General features: G+C 45.8%; 1 protein-coding gene across 2 annotated transcripts in view; it reads right to left on the bottom strand.

Moving 5' to 3' along the window:
* IRF2 (interferon regulatory factor 2) overlaps nt 1–16,648 on the bottom strand; it is an 84,557-nt gene extending 67,909 nt beyond the window's left edge. The window contains exons 1-2 of one of the 2 annotated variants that reach the window (XM_067721798.1): nt 16,442–16,648; nt 16,169–16,319 (exon numbers count right to left, since the gene is read on the bottom strand). The gene's annotated coding sequence lies outside the window, so the exon portion shown is untranslated. The remainder of the gene's footprint in view (nt 1–16,168; nt 16,320–16,441) is intronic. The other variant, XM_067721797.1, reaches the window with a different exon arrangement.
* Nucleotides 16,649–16,735: the final 87 nt, after the last annotated feature.

Raw genomic sequence — 16,735 nt, 5'->3', positions numbered from 1 at the left:
GAAAAGCTGTGCCCCAGGAAAACTGGACGGATATGGTAGAGAAACAAATGGAAGGCTCACTAAGGCTGGCTAGTTAACAGAGAGACATTTGTCCTCACACCTCAACAAGGGTCCCTGCCGACTGATGAGGGGAAACACCCTGGTACACCCTAGGGCACATGCACACGTGGCTAAGGTGCCTCCCACCTGCTGTCTTGTCCTCCTTTCTCACTAGAAAACCCAGCACATGACCCCCATTAGCTCTAAGGTCCTACCAAGGAGTCTGTCTGGAGAGGAAATTACAGATGCAGAACTAGGTCAATCATTACGATTTAATTCATCCAACATTTCTTGAGTACCGGGTAGATGCAAGTCATTTTGCTGAGCCCTCACATAACGGCACTCCAAAATTTACAATCAGGTCAACAAGGCAGTCGTTGATAATAAATGCAGAGCATATGATATATTGAAATATAACACAGAAGTATCTTGGGCCTTTGAATAAGATCTTCAAACCTAAGTGAAGAGCCCAGCAAATACCCAATAGATGCCATCAATGCACCCATCAACCATGTTATGGCTTTCATACCGGATGGTGGGGCCACTGTCACCTGTCATGCTGGGGGGATGCATACGGGAAGAAGCCCCACCTGGTGCACCAATACTCCTGGCTCCCTCCAGGCTTCCTAAGCCCCTGTAGTTGAGGCTTGACTCTAAGGTTCCATAAGCCAGCCCTTCCAGGGTCTTCCACGGTGTCTCTCGGACAACATGGCCAAGCACACCGCATGTCCTACCGCAACTGGCAGTCTCACTGCTGAGATGACAGCAGATCCAGTCACTCTTAGAGCCACGGGGATGCCTTGTCCTAAACACTTCCGCTGTGCGAAGCTGTTGTTTGGGGGCACCTTGCCGTCGTCTTGGTCCTCTAACTTGGGCTTCTCATCTGTATTAACGGCAGCCGTCTCTATCTTCCTCACTTAAGAATCGTAAACCTATTCATAATAACTTCCCTCTCTTTATAAACTAAATCAAAACAAACAAAAGAGGGTACAAAAAATATTTTTGTACCTGTGTATCACTTCCTCTTACAAACGTATGAAAGCATCTCAAAGACAGGTCTGGTTATTATCAAAAGCACAGTCTGGTCCTTCCTGCAATGCCCATGTGTCTATGAATGAAATGCATGCGTCAGTCTTATACCTTCTCGTAGCTCCTCTTAAGTGTGGCAGGCTCACAGCTCTGCCACATCCAGCTGCTAGGAGTCATTACGTATCAACTTCTAAAATGTAAGGGAGGTAGATGTTCCAAATCCTCAATAACTCTTCCTCCCAAAAGCTTGCTCTATGCTCAGAATAAAGCCTTTCCTTGCTAGAAAACACAGGAACACATGCACTGAAGGAACTTTTCGTGGCCACCAGGAACGGTCCCTGACACTCCCTTGACCTGCCTGTTCCCATCAGACCAGAGAACTCTCCATCCTCCAAGAGCATAAGGAATCTCCAACCCTTCATGGTTTCGCTCTTACTGCTCTTTCGACCAAAGATGCCCTGAGCACCCATGAGCCACCAGTTGACCCTGCCCTCCTCCTACCACAGGTGGGAGTTCATGGTGAAGCGCATCCCTGGCCAAAGATAGAGCTCCTTCCTCTTCCCTCCCGTAGCCTTCTGCTGCTGTGCTTCTATTAAGCACATATTTCATTCTTTTTGTCCCTATAGATGTCCCTGCCTGTCTCTCTAAGTAAATGATAAGCTCTGTGAGAAGATGAAATTGTCTAGTTTGCATCTCCACGCACCGGGCGTCACACCAGCAGTCCAGAAACATCTGTTTGAAGGAATTAACTCTTCTGAGAGTTGTATTTTAAAATACTTGTTTGCAGAAGGGAGTCTTCAACTTAACTTCATCATCACATTTCTTTTCATATTACTTGAGGCTAATTTTACAGACTTTTTAAAAGGCTTGGGGGACTTCCCTGGTGGCGCAGTGGTTAGGAATCCGCCTACCAATGCAGGGGACACGGGTTCGATCCCTGGTCCAGGAAGATCCCACTTGCCACGGAACAACTAAGCCCTTGCACCACAGCTACTGAAGCCCAAGCGCCTAGAGCCCGTGCTCCGCAACAAGAGAAGCCACCGCAATGAGAAGCCCACACACCGCAACAAAGAGTAGCCCCGGCTCTCTGCAACTAGAGGAAGCCCGTGCGCAGCAACGAAGACCCAACGCAGCCAAAAATAAATAAACTTATTTTAAAAAATAAAATAGAAGCTTTGGCCCCAAGCCTGAAGGGAATACAAATTTAATACAAATTTTCGCAGTTATCTATCTGCTTCCCAATTATTTACAACTGACTCCTAGTTATAATCTGTATGTTAGCTTGTCAGGCTACCTTATGCAATAAAGACCAACTTCTCAAAAGAATTGAGTGAAGTGAAAATTTTGAGCAGAGCATAAAAGTAAACCAACAATTAATTTGCTACTGTAAAGTTGATATTTCACTGCGTTTTTTCATCTACTATAGCTCTTTTAAGGACAAATAAATGGCTTCTCATTCTGCTGATTATTCACAGTAAATACACAAATGCTTTTATTCATTTTTCCTAAGAGATCTGTTATTACAGCAATATTTTTTTTCATCCACTCAAGTAGTAGTATTGAACCATTACTGAATGTATCATGTTTAAATTCTCAAGCCCCCAAATGTTATCGGGAGGCTGCTGTTACTCACTTTTATCCCGAAATACCGCAATACTAGGGCTTTTTGATGAGCCCCAAGTATTGAAGGTACCATATGAGAGGCTGCTACGATTAATTCACTACCATATTCAAGCACTGCTATGTTTTTCCCCTCACCAGAAATTTTAGAATTCAAAAATACAACAGAAAAAAAAAATTAACTCTTTACTACAGAGTTCCACAAAATGTACTAAGTACTTAATCCAGCCACCTGACCCTGGGCAGGTTGCTTGATTTCTCCAGCTGTAAAAATGAAGGAACAGACTATAATCTCTAGGAAAACTTCCAATTCTAGTACTCTCTGAGAAGGTTAAGTACCTTTAGCTGACTCCCCATTTTCCACTCCACTCTGATGTACTTAATTCAGTCTAATTTAATTCCTCAATAGGTGCTTGATCAGCTCTGTAACATCTCAAAATTTGAAAAATGGTTTTGTGCCACATGCTACCCATACAGTAATGATGGAGAATCTTTTGAGTTTTCAGACCATACTTGTATGTCACTTTGGAACCCACAAAAAGAATGACTCAATCCTACAACTCAACGACAACAAAAAAACAAATAACCAATTCAAAAATGGGTATAGGGAGGGTGAGAGGGAGACGCAAGAGGGAGGGGATATGAGAATATATGTATAGCTGATTCACTTTGTTATACAGCAGCAACTAACATAACAATGTAAAGCAATTATACTCCAATAAAGATGTTAAAAAAATGCGCAAAGAACTGGAATAAACATTTCTCCAAAGAGATATACAAATGGCCAAGAAGCACATGGAAAGATGCTCAACATCACTAGCCATTAGGGGAATGCAAATCAAAACCACAATGAGAGACCACCACACACCAATTAGGATGGCTATTATCCAAAAAAAAAAAAAAAAAATTAAAGAATTTTTGGCAAGGATATGGAGAAATTGAAACCTTTGTGCATTATTGATGGGAATGTAAAATGGTGCAGCCTCTGTGGAAAATGGTTTCTCAGAAGGTTAAACCTAGAATTGCCGTATGATCCACTGGATTGAAAGAACTGAAAGCAGGGACTCAAAACAGATACTTTTACAGCAGTGTTCAAACCGGCAAGGTTCACAATAGCCAGTGGTGCCCATGTGCCCATCAACAGATGAATGGAGAAACAAAATGTAGGAATATGAATCAGTCTTAAAAGGAAGGACATTCTGACACATGCTCCCACATGGATGAACCTGGAAAACGTTCTGCTAAGTGCAATGAGCCAGACACAAAGGGACAAATATTGTCTGATGCCACTTACATGAAGCATCTAGAGGAGTCAAGTTCACAGAGACAGAGAGTAGAACGGTGCTTCCCAGGCAGAGGGAGGTGGGGTTCTTTTTTTGCGGTATGCGGGCCTCTCACTGTTGTGGCCTCTCCCGCCGCGGTGCACAGGCTCCGGACGCGCAGGCTCAGCGGCCATGGCTCACGAGCCCAGCCGCTCCGTGGCATGTGGGATCCTCCCGGACCGGGGCACGAACCCGCGTCCCCTGCATCGTCAGGCAGACTCTCAACCACTGCGCCACCAGGGAAGCCTCGGAGGTGGGGCTCTTGTTTAATGGGTACAGAGTTTCTGTTTGAGATGATGAAAAAAAGTTCTAGAGGGTAGTGGTGACAGCTGCAAACACTGTAAATGAATTTGTTGCCACTGGACTTGATACTTAAAGATGATTATAAAAGCAAATTTTCTGTTAGGTAACTTTTACCATAATAATAAAAAAAAGAATGACAAACACGCATTTATGAATTCACTACTTGCTGTCACTGTTTCTTTGAGTCCTACCGTGGACAAATCACTCTTTCCTTCCAGGTAACTTGAAGGTAACTTACTGACCCCTCCCCTCCAGACACACACAGAGAGAGAGGGAGACAGAGGGAGAGAGAGGACAGATTTTCAAAATTAAATAAGGGCCAATTTCCCCTTCATGGCGATGCCATCTCAAGCCGTGTGAGGGAAAAGCCTCTCCCGGATGGTATGTGAAGGGAGAGGTTCTCCCAGCACAAACCTCCAGGGAGGGCTTCAGAGCCGTCTGTTATCAGCAGTACTGCCAGTTACCATCTCCCCTCAGGGAAAGGGAAGCAGAAAGTGGAGATAACTATAGAGACTCAGCCACTTCGTGACAAAAGACACCAGACAACAGGCAGCCAGCTGAATTCAATGTGCCAAACTGAGGGGGGGGGGGAAACGGTAGAGAAACAGCCAGAACAACAAAACAAGATGCTGTTTTATGCCTATTATATGATTTACGAAGACTCTGTCCTTTAGAAAATAAAATGTACACAGTTGGCCCAAGAACGTGCCATGTTAGCACTGTCACCTCCCCTACAATCTGAGACAACCCCCTGTGGCCCACTGATGGGTGGAAGAAGGCCTCTAAAAGGGATGCTCAGACACCAAAAACCACTGCTGGAACTGAGGTCTCAGCCGCCCAGACGAAGGCCCCTCACTGCAGGGAGCACAGGTCATCTACCGAGCTCACTCAATGCCAAGCTGAGGACTTCGCCACCTTTTTAGACCTACTCCCTCCACATGGAGAGGAGTACACACCTGTTAGGTAAGCGACGACTGGATGAATGATCAGAGCTGTCCACTGTTTCCTTTCAGGGCCCAGACTGCAGCCCAAACTGCACCCTGACTTTGAAAAAAAAAAAAAGCAAAAAAAAAAAAAAAAGTCTTGATGCATTCAAAGCACCTGTAAGAGAGGCAAATAAATAAATCCTCTCCTATAATATTTTAAACTCACCCCGACTTCCTGAATCACCAGCAGAGCCACACCCAAAAGTGGAAATAGCAGTTCATCCACATTCCCTCCTGGGGCCTTTGGACTTCGCTTTTGTAATGGACAGAAGAAAGGGGACCATCTGGGTCGGTGCTCGGAGCCACCTAGAGCACCCCACGTGCCCAGGGCATCCTCTGGGGGCACCAGCTTCTTGTCTCACTTCTCTGTCCCTCATCCCTGAGGACTTTCCAGGTCAGCTCAACAGTGCACATGAGTTAAGTTTTCCCATACAAACAAAATCCCAACATCCCCACAAAAAGTCAATAAAGGTTTACCTTCAGGATTACGATTTTAAAGTGAGATTATACTTTCCTGTTCTTCTGTCAGTTGCAAATCCCCAAACCTACTAGAATTCACTTAAAACTAATCTACAGTGTTTTCATTGGAAGAAAGCAATCACGAAAGCTCTGACCTGCTGAGCAGCTGGGAATTTCTTTGCTGAAGGTTTGGTTTAGTCTTTATTTTTCTAGCTGCTGGCCCTGCTAACATGATTCAGTGAAGGTCGTATTTAATCTCACAGAGAAAAGCTACCTAAGCAGTTCTTAGGTAGGCTTCGGTAAAAATAAATTGCCTGGGCTCTGTGGATAAGTCTGTTGCTTCTCCCCAACAATTACAGTCACAGGGAACAAATGAAGGCAACTGTAAGACACCGGTGCTTGATTTCAAAAGGACTTCCCTGCACATAAGTAATGGGCTGAGTGTTTGTTAATAACGAAGTTATTGTTAATAACTAACCCACCAAGAAAGTAGCAGCTCCCAAATGTATACCTTGGGTTTAACAGCAAATACAGCTTATTTACATGTACAGGAAGGTATTACTATCAGCATTGGGACATAAATGTCAAAGGAATAGACTGATAAGACTTTTGTTAAGCCCTCGGTAAAAAGGAGAAAACTGAACAATTTTTTCACCTTCTAGATGTTGAACGCCTAATACAAAGTGACAAATCCTATTGCAAAGTGACAAATCCCAATGTTTACGTGCTCAATACATATACCATTAGGTTTCTAACACAAAGGAGATCTAGGCCATAGGCCCCAAGCTGGAATTCAGCCTTTGAAGCTAACCTTTGCTTTAGGGCTGAAAATCAAATCAACAAATATTTATCTAGTGCTTACTGTGTATCAAGCACTAGTGGAGAATGCAAGGAAATACGACACAATCCCAGCTCTCAGATAACCTGCCCGTGGAGGTGTTGCAAACGGGAAAATCCAAGGAATCGACCTTTTTCACAACAGTTCAAAGGGTGGAAAAGATTCAAGATGTTTGTAACTAATCGCCAAAGGAATGGCACACACAGTGTGTTGCTTCTGAAGAGATCCAGAGCATCTTATTATTTTAAGCTGATGAGATCAGGTAAGGTTTGTTGAGGGAGGCACAGTGAGATGCAGTTATAACCAAATGACCCACCTCTGCTTTCCTCTGGGTTTTTTAGGTTTAGCCTTGTATTACAATGTTTCCCTGTATCTGTCTTCACACCTTGCTTCATTTCCTAACCCTGCACCATCCAATATGGTAGCCACCAGCCACATGACTACTGCACACTTGAAATGTGACCGGACTGAATTGAGATGTGTTGAAGGTGTAAAAGATACCTTGGATCTGGCAGATTCAGTGTAAAAAAAAGAACGTAAATAATCTCATTAATACTTTTACATCCGTTTTATGTTGAAATGATAATATTTTGGACACACTGGGCTAAATAAAATGGTATTAAAATTAACTTCACCTACTCGTTTTTACTTTTCTAACGTGGCTACTAGAAAATTAAAAATTATACCTGTGGCTCACATTCTGCTTGTATTGGACAGTGCGGTCCTAATCAATACTCATTTTTCTCCGCTGCGCTTTGGCATTCTGCCTCTGAAGTCCTTAGGTTACACCCAGCCCTAGTTTCATAACAAATGCAAAAAACGTCTCCCGGATCTATAAAGGGATCAAAACTATTCTAAATTTTTTTTCAGACACAAATTCAGGATTTGGAAGCTTCTTCAGTTACGGAAACTCAGAAGTCACACTCTGATTGAGTCACACGAAGTCATTCTCCCGTGGGGACTTGTAAAGGTTGCTGTGTGGGGAAAATAAAACTTCCCTGGATTCCTCAGTGCTCCTGTAAAACAGCTGAGCCACCTGAGACACAGGAATGAACACAACATAAAGACAGTGAATGAAAGATAGTGAATGTGTGCATTCACTTCCCCTAGAAACATTTTACTCTTCACCTACCATGAGAATTGGATCTGTAGCCATTTGTCTAAATTAATTGCTCTGATCCAGAAGGATAATCAAACTTCTCTTATCTCCGCAAGAGGGTCAAATGGTTACAGCCTTGACTAGGTTCCTGGGTTAAGTTTGCAGGGTCCCAGGAAGACCTATGTCTCTAAGCATGTACATTTCAAAAGGAAAGAAGCCCAGACCTTAGCCCAGGCCTTCCAAAAGGTTAGGATGGAAACCCTGGATCCTTTCCTCGCTGGCTCAAAGGAGCAAAGGCGCTTGCTTACTTGTGCGCGCGCTCTCTCTCTCTCTCTCTCTCTCCCCCCCTCCCCCGTGCCCCCTCCTTTGGCAGAGGAGGGGGATGGTTGCTCTGACCGTACCACACCCACATTCCATCAGCTTTCATGGCATCACTTATCACTTCAGGGACTAGGTATGGGGGGCCAACACTGCAACATCTCTCTGGCCACTGATCTGGTTGTAGAGCTCCATAAAGAACTCTTTCCTCCAACCCCCATGTCTGGGGCCTCTGCAGTATTCACATACATAGAAAACATATCTGTGAAGTGGGGTAACATCTCAGACCCTCCACAGCTCTTCAGAAAACAGTGTGTCCCAACCTCACCACGGAGCCATCGATCTCATTGTCTCCAAGGAGTAACAGGTGAATGGGGACAAGGGCATCTCTCAGTACTGGCTGGGAAGGCCCTGATTCTAGAGCCTGGCTCTGCACATCAAGGCACAAGGGGTCCAGGAAGGGCCAAGTTCACACGCAACATCCTCCTAAGCAACATCCAACTTACTTGTCCTCCGCCTACGTTTACCAGACGTGAGGTCAGAGGGCACACTGCAGAGCTGTCTTGAGAATATTTTTCTGGTTATAAAAGTAACTGTGTTGTTGTATTAAATTTGGAAAATACAAGTGTTTCAAGGGGGAAGAAAGAGCCAAACATCCATAATCACACCATCGAAAATGCTTCCTCCCAGTTTTTTCTTAATGATGTGTATACAGATACACACACACGTTTTAAAAATAAAATTAGGGTCACAATTGAATATCCTCTTCTTCTCCACTCAGCTTTTCCACAAACATCTTCCCATCATTATTAAATACAAAAACATGAATTTCATCGGCTATCTATACTCAGTGTGTGGACCGTGCCATAACTCATTTAAACGCGCTCCTCCTGTTGGGTGTTTAGGGTGTTTCCGAGTTTTCACTATTACAGAAGCTACCAGTTAAACATCCTTGTACATAAATCTTCACTCCACCTCTCGTTACCTCACATATGTAGGTTCCTAGAAGTGGAATTACGGGAGCAGAGAGTTCAACATTTTTAAGACATTAAGTGCACCCCCCCCCCAGATAAAAAGGCCAAACTTCAAAGTCAGAAATGGAGGGTCCTCCGGCATTTCATTTCAACTTGTCCTGCAGTCACTAACTAGCAATCTATCCCCTCTACCTCAAGATGCCTTCAATGACATTTGTGGCAGACACAGGGTCTACCTGCCTGACTCCCTCCTGTCCCCCATTCAAGAATTCAGGAGGCATTATTCCACTCTCCACCTTAGTCTCTTTTTTCATCACCTCATTCTCCCAACTGTCACCTTCCAACACCCTCCCCACTCACATTCCACCACCCCACACACCCACTAACCTCTTAACCACGTGCCAGGACACTCTGGTCCACCACTGTAACTTTTCTCATCATCTTCAATAATTGTAGGGTAAGGAGAACAGGAAAAGCTCTCTTCAAAAATAACATGATAGATATTACTTGAAACAAAGTTATTTGTATGCACTTTCTTCTCACTCAAAATGTCAACCTCATGAGATGGGAAAATCAGTTGGATTCTAAGCTTACGGGGCCAGGACAGTGTCTTCTATCTAGAAGGTATTTCTTTGGTTCCTACAAAAACCTGACATCCATAAGCTCAAAAAGAACAAATTAAATAGGAAGCTCATCTTTTCTTTGATCACATTAGGTGTGTGAGTATCAAATGCTCTTACACAGATAGCAACAGATTGCTAAGGACACTGGAAAAGAAATTATTTATGAAAATGACAGAGCAAGTAGTTAACTCTCAAAAATGTTTAATCAAATGGGCAGAAGACCTAAATAGACATTTCTCCAAAGACATACAGATTGCCAACAAACACATGAAAAGATGCTCAACATCACTAATCATTAGAGAAGTGCAAATCAAAACTACAATGAGGTATCACCTCACACTAGTCAGAATGGCCATCATCAAAAAATCTACAAACAATAAATGCTGGAGAGGATGTGGAGAAAAGGGAACCCTCCTGCACTGTTGGTGGGAATGTAAATTGATACAGCCACTATGGAGAACAGTATGGAGGTTCCTTAAAACACTAAAATTAGAGCTATCATATGACCCAGCAATCCCACTACTGGGCATACACCCTGAGAAAACCATCATTCAAAAAGAGTCACGTACCACAATGTTCATTGCAGCTCTATTTACAATAGCCAGGACATGGCAGCAACCTAAATGTCCATCGACAGATGAATGGATAAAGGAGATGTGGCACATACATACAATGGAATATTACTCAGCCATGAAGAGAAACAAAATTGAGTTATCTGTAGTGAGGTGGATGGATCTAGAGTCTGTCATACAGAGGGAAGTAAGTCAGAAAGAGAAAAACCAATACCATATGCTAACGCATATATATGGAATCTAAAAAAATTGTACCGATTAACCAACTGGCAGGGCAGGAATAAAGACGCAGACGTAGAGAACAGACTTGAGGACACAGGGGAGGAAGGGGAAGCTGGGACAAAGTGAGAGAGTGGCATGGACATATATACACTACCAAATGTAAAATAGATGGCTAGTGGGAAGCAGCCACATAGCACAGGGAGATCAGCTTGGTGCTTTGTGACCACCTAGAGGGTGGGATAGGGAGGGTGGGAGGGAGTCTCAAGAGGGAGGGGATGGGGGATATATGTATACATATAGCTGATTCACTTTGTTGTACAGCAGAAACTAACACAGCATTTTAAAGCAATTATACTCCAATAAAGACGTGAAAAAAAAAACCTGGATAGGCTTTTATCACACAAAACCCTGAAGTAAGATATTTTGTTGAACTAAATTGGTCTTGCCCTTGATATAAAAATGCTTAGAATCCATCACCAGAAAGAAAAGCACAGCTTTCTGTTTCTCATAAACATGGGGCTACAAGGCATGCACACAGGGCACGGGACATACGGAGACATTTTTTGCTTTGCCTCTTGTTCTTTCTTGCTTATCGAAGCTGAATACTAAATTGATAAAGGGGACTATAAGCCAAAACAGAAACAAACAAAAAACAAACCCATGACTCTGTGGCCTTCCTAGAGAGCGACACACTCGTGAAACAAAGTCCTTCTTGCTTGTTCAGAACGGAAAATTCAAAGTATCACAACTGTACCGCGAATCCCATTTTTGTATGACAAGCAAGGTCAACATGGGCAGAGCCAACAGGGAGGGACCACAGATTCCCTATTCAAAACACTGCCTAAAAGGTGGAGAACAAGTTCCATCTGCTTGTTTTCCTGCATAGCCTGGCCTCAATGAAACAATGAAAAGGTTTGGCCCTGGGAAGAGATCCCTGACTCAGTGGTTCTCTGCCTTTGCTCTGGCCCACATACCTGAGTGACAGGGATCCAGGATACACTGGTGAACGTGAGAGGCTTACTACGGGGTCGGGGGAGAGACAAAGAGAAGAGGGGGCTGCAGACGGTCTCAAGTCTGAAGGTTCTGTGTGGTTTCTAAAAGCCCCCTCCTCTCCACGATTCCGATACACACATAAGTCCCGTCCCTCGAAGATGACAGAGCCATGCAGCCCCATTTTATAGATGTGAAAACTAAGGTCCAGAAAGGAGAAGTGATTGGAGAGTTAATGAAAGAGCTGAGTCAACTCTGGGCCTCTGGACTCTTGAGTTCATGCACCTCCCACTACCCAGAGCCTTGTACATAGCTGTCTGTCAACAAATATTTAATAAATAAATGAAATAAGGACTCAGTGTTTGCGTTCATTGAACAAAATAATCGCCTGAGTTACTGCAATGGTTCATATCATGGGGTCCCTGGATCCCCAGTAGAACTCAAAGTTACTGATGGGAGTGGGAAGGTGGTAACTAGTTTTAGGACCTCAGAAGGCCCAATAGGTCTAACAGCTTATCTAAGAAACTGCTGCCCAGGTTGCCTACAACGTCAAGTTTCTCTACTTTGGGCTGGAATTAGATCAACTAGATTTGCTGATGCTGGCTCTCTCAAGTCAACCAGGAGTTCTGACTGCAAGTCTAACGTGTTTCTAAGTAATAAAAATGGGCATATGAAGTCTTCCTAACTACACACAATCTGTTTCAGAGACCATCTGTCAAAAGATGGAGCTGGGGAGAGGGGAAATCATTTTAAAAGGCTCTCTCAAGGCAAAACGCTGGTGACTGTGCGTCCTCTGGACGGGTCAGAGCCCAGCCTCAGGTGCCTGTGGACGTGACTTCCTGCCTGTGTATTTCTCTTGGTATTTTATATAAAATACTGACTTCAGGTTTAAATCTGGACCCTATAGATAACTTACCATTCTTTGCTGAAAAAAATCAACACTTAATCAAATCTCGTCACTCTCAAGCCCACCAGCACCCCTCCACCGTGAGGGCCGGGCCACTGCTTGACCCTGCCTTGGGCAGACATTACAACCAAATACTGATCAGACTCAGGCCAAAAGTAGGGCACGAATGGGGCCAACAGGGACAGAAAGCCCTAACTTCCTACCCCTGTGTGAGAAGGGGTCCCATACAGACCAAGAGAAGAACTGATTTTATTGTTAACAATAACTATTTCACAGCAATTTATGTTATTTTCATATACCACTTTATGTATTTTATATCTCTTGTAAATATATACTATCTATTATATTTATCTTCACATGTGCTGTCACATATCATTTTCACATATATAGTGTTAGGTACATAGTAAGCATTCAATAAATGCAAGTTCACTGAGTCCTTTTAAAGATGTTACAGCAAAAACTAAAATCAGTTAAGGGCATACAATTAATAACAGATAATGAATTGAAGAGTCTTCAGCAATGATGAAGAAAATTCAGACTACAGCAAAGTGAGCTTGGGAGGGTTTTTTCTTGATATGAAGACGGAAAATACATTGGTCCAATCATTTTTATTTCCATATCATTTGGTCTCCATGGACACCATCTATCTTCTCTTCTGACAGAAAAAAAAACTCACTGACAATATCTTATGTCACTGTTAAATACTTTACTGCTTTACATAAAATAGTTATGCTGTGTTTAATTTCTTACCATTATTATTTTCTCTCAGAACAAGTAAAATCCCTTCTTGTTGAAAATTCTATAAGAGAAAGTCAGTGCTTAATCCACAGTCATGATTCCCTGGCTTTTCAAGTTAAGAATAATCTGATAAAATTCTGAAAATGAATGCCTTACACATTTGTAGAGTGCTATAACTTATGCAACCTTCTTTCATAACAGTATCTCATTTGTTCCCAAAAGCAACCCTATCAGATATACAGTTAAGTATTATTATCACCTTCCACAGCACTCACCCCTAAAGGTAATTACTGTCTGTATTTTTTAGCTGGGTATTGTCAGCTCACCAACTAGAATGCAATCTCCCCAGAGGGTAAAGAAACTGTCTTCCTGTTCCCAGTTGAACCCACAGAACGTAGCACTGTGTCTGGGGCATAGTGAATGTTCTAGGAATAGTTATTAAATGAATAAACTCCCTTATCTGCTTTAAGCCTTTTTTGGTATAAAGAACATAATAGAACCATGTCCCAGATACCCCATTTAGAGTTCAGTGGTCTGTTCTCTATCAAAAGGAAACTGTGTAAAAATGCTCTAAAAACAAGGAAGCTTATATGCCATAATACTAAGAATAAAAGTACAGTGTCCTTGGAAACAAGAGAAAATCGATGCATGTCAAACATCCAAATGTTAAACATCCAAAGTTTCAAATTTTCCACTACTAGGTTTAAATGTGTTTAACTAGCTTTGGTATACTGAATATTTGCCTAATAAAGCGGGAAAGTCGAGGAAGAGAAAAGTTGGGTCATGGTTCACTGAGCTGTCAGGACTTTTGTTTGCCATAATTGGCTTCCAATTTAACCACAAATGCTTACTTTTGATTAGGATGACATTTTTACAGGTAAGTAAGTCTGAAATATGCAGAGTTATCTCTAACTTTTGAAGGTCAAAAGAAAAAAAAAACCCGACTCATTGAGAATAAAGTATGTAAATGTTTAATATTAAGAATCAGTTACGAATCATAACAGACAAGAACCCGGATCTAAGAGGCCAAAATCTAACTTCTTACACAACAGGCTAAGTTATAAATTATAATCATTCACTAATTACAGTGAAATTCTGGACTCTGCCCCATCGATCAATAGATTTTTCAAGGTTACCCCTTAAAATTACCAGGTTAAGTCCTAAATATTCCATCTGCTGAACTTTCCTTAGAAAACACAAGTTTTTCCAGGATTTCACCCTGATTGGGGGGGGGGCGGGTGAGAAAACTAGAAAATCCTGAATCTGTGTGCATGAAGTTAAACAGGGGTCCCCCTCCAAGTCGTGGCAAGGAGCGTGCATCTGCCTAACATCAAGACCATCCACCTTTCCCATTCGGTCTGTCACCAGGCCCCTGTCTGCACCTGCCCCTAAGCACCAAAAAGCGCAGGCTGCTAAATCCCAATGTTATCTGCAGTCGGTCTGAAACTAATAAATAAATGCAGGCTTGACAGCAACCTTGGTGATTCCTGAAAATCCACAACAGGAAATGTAACTATCCTTCACCCTCCCTCGCCATTCATCAAAAGCAGACCGAGTCACAGCAACTGGGAGGCCGGTGGAAGAAGGCAAATGCCAGCACTTTTCCTCAAGGAGGAAGCTTCTGCGTTTTCTTAACCAAGGACAGGGCGCACTACCCGTTGCCCACACTGCAGGGAGGAGGCTGAAGAGGGAGGGAGCAGGTAAAATGTCCCCAAGTTCCAAACACTATACTCTGGGGGCAAAAACGACTGAAAGCCACGCCGCTCGCATGTGGCAACCTCGACTGCTAGTGCCAGGGGTCACATTCAGAGCGATGACCAGCGGTCCTGCCTACACCGACTGACCTCAGCGCCTCGCCTGGTGCCCGGAAGGCTGTTTCTGCGCCCGGCTCGGGCTGCCAGCCTCCTTTCCGCTTCTCCCCCTCTAAAGGGGTAAGGGGGTGAGGGCGGCCCACGCAGCCACACCTGGGGCCCAAACAGAGATGCCGGCGCCTCCCAGGAGGGGGATGAGCTGCATCCTGAAACCCTCTGAACTTGGAAAGGCAGCCCGAGCCGTCTCGGGGCCGGCTTCCAGGCCGTAGCGCCCCGAGCGGGCGGGCGCCACGATCGGCCACGACTGGCATCGCTCGGTGGGCGAGCCCGGCCCGCGAGGCGGAAAGGAAGTGGCTGCCGCGGCTTTGCACCAACCACGTTCGGCCGGCGGGCGAATGCCACTCGGCGCCCCGAGCGGGGTCGGAGGGCGCGGGGCGGGCACTCCTGTCCCCACCCCGCCGCCGCCGGCGCCCCGGGACCCCCAGGGGACGCCGGCCCCGGGCCTGCCAGCAGGGCGCCGCTCGGTCCCCGGAGGCTCCCCGCCCCCACCTCGCCCGCTCCGTAGCCAAGGCGGGTCAGGCCCAGCGCGCGAGTACGGCCCGGGGGCGCCCGCGGGGACCCGGAGGCGCCCGGCGCTAGGCCGCGGCCGGGCCGCTGACCCCTGGGCGCGGCGCCCTCCCGGGACGCGCCGCCCGAGCCCCCCGCACGCCGGGACAAGTGCAGTGACAAAGCCCCAGGGCCAGGCCGGGCGCTGGCCGGCGGGAAGGAGGACGCGGCGTGCCTCCCGGGCGGTGGCGGCAGCGGCCCAGCCCCCAGGAAGCCGGGCGCGCCGGCCAGGCCCCGCGCGCAGCCCCGCTCCAAGCCCGCCCGCCGGCCCCGGCCGCTGGCACCCGACGCCCGCGACTCTTCCCCGAGCCCGGCGGGCGGGCAAGCCCCGGGACCGCCGCTGGGCGCCCCATCAAGTTTCCTCTGGCCGCGGCGGGAGGCGCCTCTCCCGGCCCGGGCGCGGGGCGCAGGCTGAGGGTGGACTGCGGGTTCCTGCCTATTTACGCCAGAGGCTGCCTGGAGAGAGGCACCGCCAGCGGGCAAGGAGAAGGACCCGCTCCCCTCCTTCGGACCTGGTGGCGACGGCCTCCGTAAACATACACACGCACACACATGCACGCGAGAATTTTGTTTGAAAAGGAGGCCCGACTCCAGCGGACCTGCACCCCCCCACACACCACCTGGGGCGCAGAATCACACAGAGCAGGTCTGTGTCCATGGAGCCACCTCTCCGCATCTGCAAATCCAAAAGTGAAATTAAACCTCCACCAACCTCCTCCTCCTCCTCCTCGCAGCCTCAGCAGCCCCAGTAGCAGCAGCAACAGCAGCAGAACCTGCTTCCCCTAAAATCAGATGATCCATAACAGCGCCGACTGTTCCTCCAAAAATCAGTATTAATATTTATGAACCTCAGCATTTTCCGTCTGCAAAACATCGTGTCAAACCATCAGGACGCGCGCACACACATATCCCCTCCAGTCCTCATAAACATGCCCTCGAGAAAAACACACACGCACAGTCACAACTATTATTTGAAAAATGTTACCTCTCAGTGTGCTTTTTCACGCTATCAATACAATTCCGCAAGGCTTAAGTGTTGCTAGGATGTGTGAAATGGAAATGAAAGCCCGTCAGTTGAATAATCGCAGGAACAAAACTAAAAGTTACTCCCCGGCTTGCCTGAGAACAGTCCAGATCGAAAGCAAAACAAGGAGAGGAAACTGCGAAGCGCTGAGGCTGGAAATCCCCCCACCCCCCGCCCTCCCGGTGCCTCGCTCCCTCCCTCCCTCCGTCCCTCGCTCGCTCCCCCCTCCGCCCTCCTCCCTCCGCCCTTCCTCCC

Source organism: Pseudorca crassidens, chromosome 21, assembly GCF_039906515.1.
Source record: "Pseudorca crassidens isolate mPseCra1 chromosome 21, mPseCra1.hap1, whole genome shotgun sequence".
NCBI classification, from domain to species: domain Eukaryota; kingdom Metazoa; phylum Chordata; class Mammalia; order Artiodactyla; family Delphinidae; genus Pseudorca; species Pseudorca crassidens.
This window is presented reverse-complemented; position numbering and strand designations above follow the sequence as displayed.